The following is a 12,976-nucleotide window of genomic DNA, read 5'->3' as shown; positions in this document are numbered from 1 at the left end:
TGATAAAACTTTGTTCGTGAGAGGCTGACATCACCCTGATAGTGACATCTAACATTCCTAACATAAAAGATTCCACAGATATTGCAAACATCTATGCAAATCTAACATCTGATCTAACTATTGTAAACGCTAATATAAAACAACTTTTACATTAGGAAACGTCTGTTTAAACTATCCTCTGTTTCTTTGATCCAAACATCTGTTTGGCCAGGCAGATGTTTGGTCTTCTTCATCATACCTTTGCTTCAACAGACCTTGTTTCTTCCTGAACAACGGTTCCAAGGCTTTGATCAGATGTTTGCTTGTCTTCAAAAGATGCTTTGATTTAGGTGTTCAAGATTCACTATCTTTGGGAGGAGAATTGTTTCATCAGCTGTTTATTTCTTGATCTCATTGTCATGCTTTGGCTTTTGGATATCATATGTTATTTTGTAGGTCCAACAATTACCAACACACAAATATGCATTTACAACTATTCCTCAACTCACTACAGATAATGTTTCTGACGAATACGATGAATATTTAGCTATTTTTGCTAAAACTTCTCGTGAATCTCTAGAATGTTTTTCCAAATCAATTATTATATTGTACGGTAAAGAGTTTTTATGTAGATCGACTAGCCACAACATTGCATGTTTGTATAACGCATATGATGCTAAATGGTTCCATGGATGAGCTATTGCATCAAATGTACACATATCATTTGGAGGAAGTATTCGACAAGTTTGCGAGCCCAATTATGAGCGGTGATCAATAATGCCCAACGATCATGCTCGTAACGGTGTTGTCATATAACTTGTGGTTTTGGCATGCGCACTATGGTCGTGCTGATTTGAATAACGACATCAATGTCTCAATCAATATTCGTTGTTTAATAACTAAATGCATGAAACTGCCCGAGGTGTACTTTTCAGGTTAATGACCGCCAATACAAATGTGGCTACTATCTTACTGATGGGATTTATTTAGCTTGGTTTGTTTTTTTAATATCTTTACATACCTGATTGACCCGAAAGAAAAAAACATCAAGAAAGTACAAAAGTTAGCAAGAAAAGATGTTAAACTGGTATTTTATATCCAACGTAACAGGAAAAGAAGCATGGGAAAATACATAATCTGATGTACACATGTATCATACTGCACAATATGATTTTAAAGCATGACGGGAATGCAATATCGCCCGATTACGCGTTGGGCCCTCCGACCAATCTAGTCGTAGATGACGATGTAATTTATGAGTTGTGGATGACGAGGCACACTTTAGACTTTGATATGATCTTGTGGAATCTGTTGCTACCCAATTGAACTGAAACACTAATGATTCGGATGACAATTAGCTTGTTTTCTACTTTATTATAGGTTTTTTTTTAATTTGTAAATATTGTATTTTTGTTTTTTTAATTAATAAAAGTGTCTTTTTATTTAAAAATATTTAGTTTTGGAATTTTTTTAAGAAAAAATGTAGTAAGTTTCAAAATGAGTGATTTGTGTAGTTTTGATGTTACATAATTTTATTGGCCTGTCACTTTGAGTACTTTGGGTAAATGAGTAAGGTGTCCTTACACCTTAGGGGTTCAAGTCCCATAACAGATATAAGTTACAATTCTCATTCGAGCAAGGTAGTTGAGGAGATGAAATTATGTTTGTTCTCATGGATAAAAAGTCTAAGCAAAAGCTCATTCCTTATATTGGTCCTTTTGGTGTAGTATACTTCTATTTTAACAATGCCTAGGCATTCATTGCTTTGATCTCTTAGGTTCTAGCTCCTTGCTAAGTCCTTTTTAATAGTATTTTGCGTGTAAGAAATACAATACGACTAGAGTATCTGAGTTAGCAAGAAATAAAATACGACTAAAGAGTATATAGGTTAGCAAGAAATAAAAACCCACAAACATGATGCGTTAAAACCTCCCGTATAAAAGTGGATATAATATAAGGAGTTAATGGAGTAGAATTAAATACAAACTATATTTCGTTTAAAAACTGTAGGAATAGAAACTATTTAAAAAGTGTCATGTGATATCTAACCAATTAATATTTTGTTTGAAAACTGTAGGAATAGAAACTATTTAAAAAGTGTCATGTTATATCTTACCAATTATCGAGAAGGGGTAAAATAATAACCTAAATAATATCAATTATATTGAATTCCCTATAAATATGCTTACAAGCAATCAACTTTTTTTGGATCCTCCTTTTGTTTTTAATGTGTTGATATAGTTCTTCACAAAGAAAAAATGATAATATCATTCACATATATGCTAAAATCAATTATCTTGTTTACTTTAGATGTGCTAATATAATTCATAAATGCTACTTTTATGTATATGTTGTTTTAGTATGTGCTAGTTTAACTTTTTTAAGTGCTAGGATATGTTCCTTACGGTTTTTAGGATAATGTGATTTACCTTAGCTTTGCTATTAGTGGATTTATTGAGTATGATGATGATGATGATCATATATACATATAATGTTTGGTCCAAGATTCAAATATGGCCCCTTAAGTAATTAAAATTGAACATAAAAGTAGCACTTTTGAATTATACACACACACACACACACACACACATATATATATATAGTCTTAGAATCCTGTTAAAATAACACTTTTCGTGAGAAGTGTGAGAAGACATAAGAATTGACATGTAAGCATCATATTTTGGACTTGTGCATAATGTTTTGGGTTGTTTTGGCAAGAAAAACACCAACATAACAATTTAAGACACAATGCAATGAATTCTAGGCTTAAAACTTAAAACTTAAAACACCATGCCAAGAACGTTAAGTAGTGTGTTTTAAGTGTTAAGCAGTGTGTTTTTGTTGTATTTTAAATTGTTATGTTTGGTGTTTTTCTTGCCAAAACAACCCAAAACATCATGCCTAAGTCCAAAACATGATGCCTACATGTCAATTTCTAAGCCTTCTCACACTTCTCACGAAAAAGGACTTTCTTACAGGAACTTCTAGAGTGAACACTAGTGTATTTGTGAATCGAGTGAACAAATCCTGGCCATTGATTTACATCATCAAATCGTAAAATACACTAGTGTATTGTTATCATCAAATCCTGATCAAATCATGGTCATTGATTTATACTTGTGTATTGATAATCAACGGCTATGATTAGTTCACACAGTTCACTATCAAGTGGGTTGTTCACAAATGAACCTAACCATATATATATATATATATATATATATATATATATATATATATATATATATATGTATATATATATATATATATATATAGGGTTGGGCTATATAGAAAACCCTAAAAATTTAAGAAACCTGGGAAACTCAAAGCTCCCGACTTTTTTTTTTTTTTGAAAAAAATAACACATGTAATATACATGTTTTTAAGAGTTTTGGGCCAAAAAAATAAAAAAAGCGCCGAAGGGTTTTTTTAAAAAAAAACAAATTTCAGCAACTTTCAGCATTTTTTGTCTAACACATGTTAGTCACCGAAGTTGCTGGAACTTGTTTATTTTTTTTAAAAAAAAATACTCGGCGCTTTTTTGTTTTTTTTTGCCCAAAACTCTTAAAAACATGTATATTACATGTGTTATTTTTTTTCAAAAAAAAAAAAAAAAGTCGGGAGCTTTGAGCTTCCAGAGTTTCTTAAAATTTTTAGGGTTTTTTGTCTAGCATTAGCCTATATATATATATATATATATATATATATATATATATATATATATATATATATATATATATATATAGGACAAGGATCCGTTAGGAACCACCCTTTATTGCGAGAACCGCGACAACCAATGTGAACACAACCAAAAATGCCTAAAAATAGCTAAAAAACACACAAATTTTTTTTTTAATATTTTTTATAAAAAAATCGCTACTTAAAGTAGCAAAAAAAATTGCTACTAAAAGTAGCGATTTTAACATAAAAAATATTAAAAAAATAGATTTTTTTAGGTTTTTGGGGGTTTAGTTTTTTTGCATTTTAGCTTGGGGGGGGGGGGGGTTAGGTTTTTGGGGGGTGGGGGAGGGGGGTTTAGGTTTTTTTTTTTTGGGCGGGGGGGGGGGGGGTGGGGTTAGGTTTTTCTAGGTTTTTTGGGGGTTTTAGTTTTTAGCATTTAGCTTGGGGGGGGGGGGGTTAGGTATTTTAAGGGTTTTTTTAGCTATTTTAGGTTGTGTTCACATTGGTTCTCGCGGTTCTCGCAATAAAGGTGGTTCTCGCGTGAACCTTACCCTATATATATATATATATATATATATATATATATATACATAAATATATAGAGGAAGGTTAACGTACATTACGGCTTAACGTACATCACGTACGACAGGTAATTACGCACGTTGATTTTAAAATCACGCACGTTATAACTCAAAAATCCAAAATCATGCATGTTGAAACACAATAATCACGCATATAGAAAACATTAATCACGCATGTTATAGAACAAATCACGCACCTTGTTGTACGTGAAGTACGTTAAGTTGTAATGTACGATATACTTTTTCTATATATATATATATATATATATATAGAGTAGGGTTCGCATGGAAAGTGTGTTTTTCCTAGAAAGTCTAGGAAGCGATCTGGTCCATCGGATTGGTGTGTTTAATGGTTGAGATCAAATCAATGACAATATTGTAATATTCAACTAAATTTAATAGAATGTTTTAAATGATGAGGGTAAAATCGTCATAACAGTGTTTTAAAACAGTCAAAAATAACCGTCAAAACATCACATCGACTTAATACACGCGAATTTCCCTCTCTCTCACTTTCTCTCTCTAAACCCTCGAGGAAATCAGAAAAAATTCATACCAAAATTACCTAGAATCATGGATGAAGATAAGAGATTTTCAAACTTTTATATACGTAAGATCAATTGGGCATTGTGTTCTGTGTTTTAGAAGGCGATTAGGGTTCGATAGTTGTCTACATTGAAGTGTTTTATGTTTGCAGGTAAGACACACAAAAAAAAGGAGGATTTAAACAAGATGGATTCCAGCAAAATCAAAGTCGGTGAAAGTGAAAACACAGTATCCGGGAGAAAAGTTGAAGTAGCGAGAACCTTAGGTATGTGTTTTAGAGTAAAAAATGTGTGTATGATTTCCGATTGTTGGGGATGACTGTGTTTTTTTGTTGGTTGTTTTTTGGTTATGTGTGCTATGGTATGTTTATATAGGTTTTACACTCTGTATAGAGTATCAATTTGTGAGTGTGAGTTGTGTGTTAAAAATTCTTTGTGTTAATTAGTTTGCCCCAAATGTGTTTTATGGGTGTGTTTCAAAGTGATGTGTTTTAAGGTTAGGTAGTTAGAGGGTTTCAATGAACAAATGTGTTTTATGTACTATTTTTGAACATATATCTTTTATGGGAACGGTGTAAGATGATGTGTTTTAAGATTAGGTTCTGTAGTGGGTTCTCCATAAACTGTGTTTCTTAATGTTTATGTTACTTGAAATGGGTGTTATGCAGATGTGTTTTACTGTCAGCTTGTAAGTGGGTTTTTCCTAAAAAAATATGTTGTATGTACACGTTTTGAACAAATGTCTTTTATTGGAAGGTTTTAGCATGTTGTGTTTTAAGATTAGGTTAATGATGTGTTATCCATAAACTGTCTTTGTTAATGGGGTTTTTATTAGAAGAGTGTGTAAAACATATGTGTTTTAAGGTCATTTTGGTAGTGGGTTTTCGATGAACATGCTTTGTTTTAAGGTTAGGTTATTAGTTAAGGCATGGGAAATGTGTTTTATAAATCATAAACATGTGTTTTCAGTCAAACGGAGAAAAAGTGAGAGAATAAAAGGAAAATGGCTTTCAAGGGTACCCGGTAACCCACCGGACAAGCCAATAATACTGGATGAATCAGACACAGAAGAAGGATCACCTTTACAGGGTGCGGTTAGTTGTGGCAGTTAAGGGTGTGGGGGCGGGGTAACTTATATGGCTACCTGTCTGATCAGTTGTGTTCTTTTTTGTTACTAACAGTTGAGCGTGTTAAAAAACATAAAGAAACAATAGACAACAAAGTATCGTCCACACAACAACCGCCTGCCGGTACCCTTCTGTCTGACATTGCACATCTCTTTCCGAACGTAATGGATAAAAATGTCGTTTTACAGTCGGAACCAAACGAAAAAAGTGAAATTCCCATATGTAAGTTAAATGAACAAACGTGAAACCATATGTTTGATGATTTAAAACACAACAGCAAAAAACTAACAACTTTTATGGGCTTTAAATCAGCCGACACAAGCAATAAGGGAAACGATACCGGTAAGAAAAGGAAGCACAAAAGGCTGGAATCATACCGGAAGAAAAGAAAGCTGCGATTATACAAACAGTCAAGCCGATTAAAGAAGCAGCACACGGTAAATTTAAAATTAAGAACTAAATTTCAGATACTTAAAAGACTAACTTGCTGACCGGCTTCGTGTATTGGTGTTTTGTCAGGTACGACAATAGAAGATTCTGATGATGATTTTGACAACCCACCTTGGAAAAAAACAAGGTCAGGTGCGGGTCCACAAGTTGTTGAGAAAACACAACAACCCGCAGATGCTATATCAATCAAAGACTCTAAAACACGCAAGAAGCCACAACACTCTAAAACACGCAAGAGGCCACAACCGGTGAAGAATTACATACCACTTGCTGATGGGAAACTAACTTTGCGATTGGCTCCTAAGCACATGGGGGAGGTAATAGAATCTTTGAACGAAAATCAACGGGGGGCTGTCCGAAACATAGGTTTCGGGTCAATACTTAGCTTTCGAATGGGTCCGATTCCCTCAACTCTAAGTTGGTGGTTGGTAAATAACTACGACACTAAAACACGGGTCTTGAATTGCGGTAGCCACCACATTCAAATAACAGAGGAATTGGTGCACGATGTGTTCGGAGTACCGAGAGGGAATGAAGAAATAAAGGAAGTAGAGAGAGCAAGGGTTGATTTCCACGAGGTTGTGGCAGAATGGAAAGGACAATTCGAAAGTGCTCCTGCACGCTTGACGCCTGTTCAATTCAAAACATACATGCAGGGGCAACAAGCGAGCGGACGGATCTTTGTGTTGAACTTTTTGTTGTTCTACAACACACTTCTGGGAGAGACAACTACGAATTCATCAATTAATATGAAGTTTTTACCAGCCTTGCATCGAGGGAAGGATATCAAAAGTTTTAACTGGTGTGAGTACATGATCAGATGTCTGGATCGAACGGTGGAAGCATGGACACCAAAGGAGCCCTTCCTTGGACCAATGCCATTGCTAGTGGTATGTTCTAAATACATTTATTAAAACACACTACTTATTGGTAAAACAGAATACTGATGAACAAAATAAAAATTAACACACTCAGAATACACACATTCTGAAAATGTTTAAGAATGGTAAAACACATTGCAGGTTTAAGAATGGTAAAACACAAAATAAAAATTAACACACTCAGAAAATGTTTAAGAATGGTAAAACACATTGTAGGTTTAACATACTGATCATTTAATACACACATTCTGATTGCTAATAACACACTCAGAATACCAAAAAACTGAATTTGGTATTATTAAAACACACTACTTATTGGTAAAACAGAATACTGATGAACAAAAATGTGCTTTAAAACACATCTGTTTTTGGTAAAACACATTAATGTTGTTTTCGAAAAAATAGTAATGCACCAATATACTCACAACATATTTTGAATACCATTATGTATATAAAAACCATCAGCACACATTCTAAGAATAGTTAAACAGCATTATAGGTGATATAACACAACCTGATGTATACAAGTACTTTAAAACACATCTGTTGGCGGGTAAAACACATTAAGGTTGTTTCGAAAAAATAGTAATGCACCAATATACTCACAAAAAATTTTGAAGACCATTATGTATATAAAAATCATAAACACATATTCGAAGAATAGTTAAACAACATTATAGGTGATAAAACAAAACCTGATGTATACAACAACTTTAAAACACACCTGACGTCAGTTTCGTTATTGGTTTTTTACAGGCTGCGTTGATACGTGACCAAAAGATATACAAAGAAGGTGAACCAAGAGCAACTCATCTCATCGAAGATATCAATGATGTCGATATCGAGGCAGTAAGCATAAAGTTGGACTCGGTCAGATTTGATCAAATCTTAGTGGATGAGTATGAGTTGCAACCGGAACAAAGGTATCCATTTGCAAAAAAAGACGGATGATGAAATCGAAGCAGATGAAGAGAAAACAAAACATAAAGATGAACCCAAGGCTGAAAAACACATTACCAAATGTGTTCCAGAAAAAAGGAAAAAGTCTTGTGAAGCCGGCCGGTAAAACACATGGTAAACCTCCGGTCTCACCGGTACCGAAAAAAAAAACAGATTGAAAAGCAGCTGCCGAAAGCCGGTGAGGCTGGGAAGAAGAAAAATGAACATGAAAGTGGCCCGGAAAATGCGCGTGTTGTCGAAGAAATCCCGGTTAATGCGGGTTTCCATACCGATTTTGCAGATTGCATGAATGAAGAAGCTGGCCAGGAAAGAGTGCCTTTTATAGATACATCTGATATAGAAAGATACTACCGAGAAACAGGCGAGTGGGGACAAACACAACAAAGTCAGCCGGGAATTACCTCATCTATGGCATCTCAATATGGATCGACACTAGCGATACAAAGCGACGAGGTAATCTTTTAATTTTTCAATTACTTAAACTTAACATCTTAAAACACAATCATAATACCTAAAAACAGAATTTGGTATTAGTAAAACACACTGATAAATGTTAAAACAGAATAATGATGGAAAAAATATAAAAACCAAATAATGATTGGTAAATATCATTTTCAAAATGGTAAAACAGTTTAAGAATGGTAAAACACATTGCAGGTTTAACATACTGATCATTTAATACACACATTCTGATTGCTAATAACACACTCAGAATACCAAAAAACTGAATTTGGTATTATTAAAACACACTACTTATTGGTAAAACAGAATACTGATGAACAAAATAAAAAAACCAACTAATGATTGGTAAATATCATTTTTCAAAATGGTAAAACACTTTAATAATGGTAAAAAAATATTGCAGGTTTTGGAACTAGCACAATGGTGATTTAATACACACATTCTGATTGCTAAAACACAATGCTGGTAGGTAAAACACAAATAACATTAAAAATTAAAAAAGAACCACAAATAATGATAGGCAAAAACACATTTTAACTCTGGTAAAAACACGTTGCATAATGGGAGAAATAAGAATATGATAAAGTGTGTATGATGTAATTCAGGTACATGCGGGAATGTTGGAGGTGTTCTTGAATCAATTCGACGAATGTGTAAAAAGGATAAACGACACTTTTACAGAAGGTTTCCAACTGTACCCCCAAAGTGAGAAAATAAAAGAAGTACACAAATTGTGGACAGATAAGTTGAAAAAGGTCGGATCGACGTGTACGACAACTGAGCAACCACAAACTCCTGATGATAAAACACCGGAAAAAGAGGCAAATAAGGAGAATTTGGATATGTCACAGTTGTCGTAGTGGACACCTTCATTGGTAGAAGAGGTATGCAAGACGGTTGACAAGACAACCACACAGACGACTCAGCTTGCAGTAATTGAGCCGCCCGCACAGAAGACTCAAGTTGAAGAAATGGAGCAGACCGCACTCGCCGTCACACCGATCTCCCAGAAAACACAAGAGGAGTACGAATATACGATTAGACGTGGGCAGCTTATACACGATCTGGACCTTGGAAAGCCGAAAGTAAGACCGGAAAGACAAACAGAGTTGACCGATGCTCTAAGGTCTCCTTACGTGAAGCGGGCAGTAGCGATTAAGGCAAAGCTTGAAAATGCTGAACTCTCCGTCAACTCATACATGTTCTCAGCCTGGGGTTCGATGTGGTATGTTATAAAAAAGCACTTTAAATTAAGAATGTTTCTACAATAGTTTGAAACTGATTCTGATGAATAAATTGTAACACATTTAATAAAACACATTTGTATACATTAGGGATGTTGTGTTTAGAACTAAGAAAGGAGTGCCGGTGATGAGATCTCCGCTCGAATCATTATTGCCGGGAATCGAGTTGCACGTATTGGTAATAAGCGCGTGGGCGGATTTGTTGAATTACGAAGAAAAATTCAAGCAAAAGGGGAGCATCGCACGCCTGTTCTGTTCAGTAAATATGTTGGTAAGGCTGATCATAATGGAATTGCAATTTAAGTTTACAACTTTAGTAATATTGTTTAATGCGGTTAATTTGAAATGCAGAATGAAGACGACTACATTAAAAATGCAAAATCAAGAGCAAAAACGTTCGGAGACAACATGGAACCGGTTTTAGTTTCAGCTGATATGAAAAAGATACCTGAACAGGCCCTCATCTTTGTACCAGTCTTACACGACGCTCATTTCTATTGTGTATGCTTTAATTTAAGGGACATGAAGGTAGAAGTTTTGGACAACAGCGCTAAGGATGTCTCAATGCAAGCGAAATACAAAAAAAGGCCGGAAAAATTGGTACGCCCGTCTATATATAAAATACAAAAGTTCTGTGTTATATAAATGCATGCCATTTGATTACAAGTTTTTTATAAACACAAAAATTAAAAACTGCAAAAAAAATGTTTACAAAAGGTGTTCGGATAGGTGAATAAAGTTTGATGTTAAAACACAATTGATAGTAAATGATATTATCTCAAAACCCACTTCATGAGAATTATAAGTTTAATGTTAAAACATAGTTGATAAATGAATGATACGTTATCAACACTAATAAATCTTTAAAACACAGTGTAATATGACAAAACATAATAACATATAATATTAAATTAAAACACAATGTTACTTAATGCTACGTTGGCAAAACTTGTATTACTTTACTACACATGTGTATTGTGCCTCTACATAATAACGGTATTAAGAACTTAAAACACACTGAGTCAGAACTTTAAATTTATCCCTTTGTTAATTACGTTGTTCATTTTAATGCATTCAGTTTAAAACACAAGCTGATTAAAACTGTTTATCGTGCAGCGTGATGCTTTATCAGTGTACTTGGAAAAAAATGGGCATCCGGCGGGCGGGGTGATCGATAAAGTTGTCATGGTGTACAAAAAATAATGTAATCGATTGTGGCGTCTTCCTGATGCGCCATATGGAAACATACAAGGGCGTATCTGGAAAAGGTTGGGAATGCGGATTCTCAAATGAGTGCACTAATGCGGGTGAGATTTCATACAAGCAGAGTAAAGAAATTGATGATCTGCGGCGTAAGTACATTACGAAGATGCTCCTAAGTGAAGGAAAAGAGTACAGAGGTTTTGTTAAAGCTGAGGTCGCTAGATATAACAAGTTGACGGCGGATGAAAAAAAGAGGCTAGAAGCAAAAGCCTATGACGCAATCCTTGCAAGATTGGATAACTAGCTTCAAATGACATGTTCTCAAAAAAAAACTTTGTTAGCGGTAGTTTGTTGACGTATTGTGCACTGATTTTCTAAAAAACCAGTTTCACCGTTTTGTTCAGTTATCTCAGTGACTTTAAAAAGTAGAATATGTTAAGTTTGAACCTCTTTAACCTTGTGAATATATGACTATATTGTTACTTTGTTTCAATCTACAAAAGACATACAGTTCTATGACCTCTTAAAACACAGTCTAGATACTCAGTGCCAATAATGTGATCTGGTAACCAACCTATCTATCTCATCAAGTATCTATACCTTAAAACAAAGTTAAAACACTTTAATATCAATACAGAAACTAAAGAGTTTACAAAAACCTTCAAGTATAAAAAAGATTGACTTCAGCTTCGAATATCTGTGAAAACACATTACATATAACAGGCTGATGGATTCTAAGGAACATAACCCAAATTAAATGTTAAAACACATTCACATTTAAAAGGCTGCTAGTTTGTCTGGAAAAGACATTGTTACTTTGTTTCAATCTACAAGAAAGACATTGTTACAGTTGTATGACCTCTTAAAACACAGTCTAGATACTTAGTGCCAATAATGTGATCTGGTAACCAACCTATCTATTTCATCAAGTATCTATACCTTAAAACGAAGTTAAAACACTTTAATATCAATACAGAAACTAAATAGTTTACAACAACCTTCAAGTATAAAAAAGATTGACTTCAGATTCGAGTATCTGTGAAAACATACATTAAAAGAAAGTTAAAGCACTTTATTATCAATAAAAGAAACTAAATAGTTTACAAAAACCTTCAAGTATAAAAAAGATTGACTTCAGATTCGAATATCTGTGAAAACACATTACATATAACAGGCTGATTGTAACAACTGCCACTAAAATCAATAGTTAGGACAATAATTAGTCAATAAGAAAACCCTAATTGAGACACCCAAGTAATTTTGCACTAACCCTAAAATTTTCAGAATAATCAGAATCAGGACCAGGGCCCCTAAAACTCAAGGGGGTTAAACCCTAAATGATAATTATCTTCGAAAATTCGTTGTCTAAATATAATTTTCGTTGAACGTCGACTCAGCAAAGCTATACCACGACAAGGCTACTCTAGGCTAGATGTGCACCCCAGGCGAGTCGCGACAGGGGTCACGACTTCTTCCGCGACACGCGGGGGAGTCCAATTTCACCTATAAATACTAGGCCTTGGGACTTGAATTCTGTTGTTCATTCGACGTCCAAATTCTCTGTAACCATCGAGTTATAGCGAATATCGTTTACAACACACACACACTAATCACGAAGTGCTGCCACAATCAGGGTAATAACTCGATCGCTATTACGATTCAACGTCCGATCGATTATAACTATCCAACAATAATCCGGGTGCTGCTCAATTGAGCTTGTACTTTGATTATTCGTCGTGATTTCGACTTGAATATTAGAGTGTTGTTCGAATTCGGACTATACTCTGTTATTCGTTGTGAATCCGATTGAATTATCGAGTATCGCACTGATTAATCGTTGTGAGGGTTTAATCTCGTGAATTGACG

Source organism: Helianthus annuus, chromosome 9 (genome assembly GCF_002127325.2).
Source record: "Helianthus annuus cultivar XRQ/B chromosome 9, HanXRQr2.0-SUNRISE, whole genome shotgun sequence".
Taxonomy (NCBI): domain Eukaryota; kingdom Viridiplantae; phylum Streptophyta; class Magnoliopsida; order Asterales; family Asteraceae; genus Helianthus; species Helianthus annuus.
The sequence above is the reverse complement of the archived record's forward strand: the minus strand, read 5'-3'. Positions refer to the sequence as shown.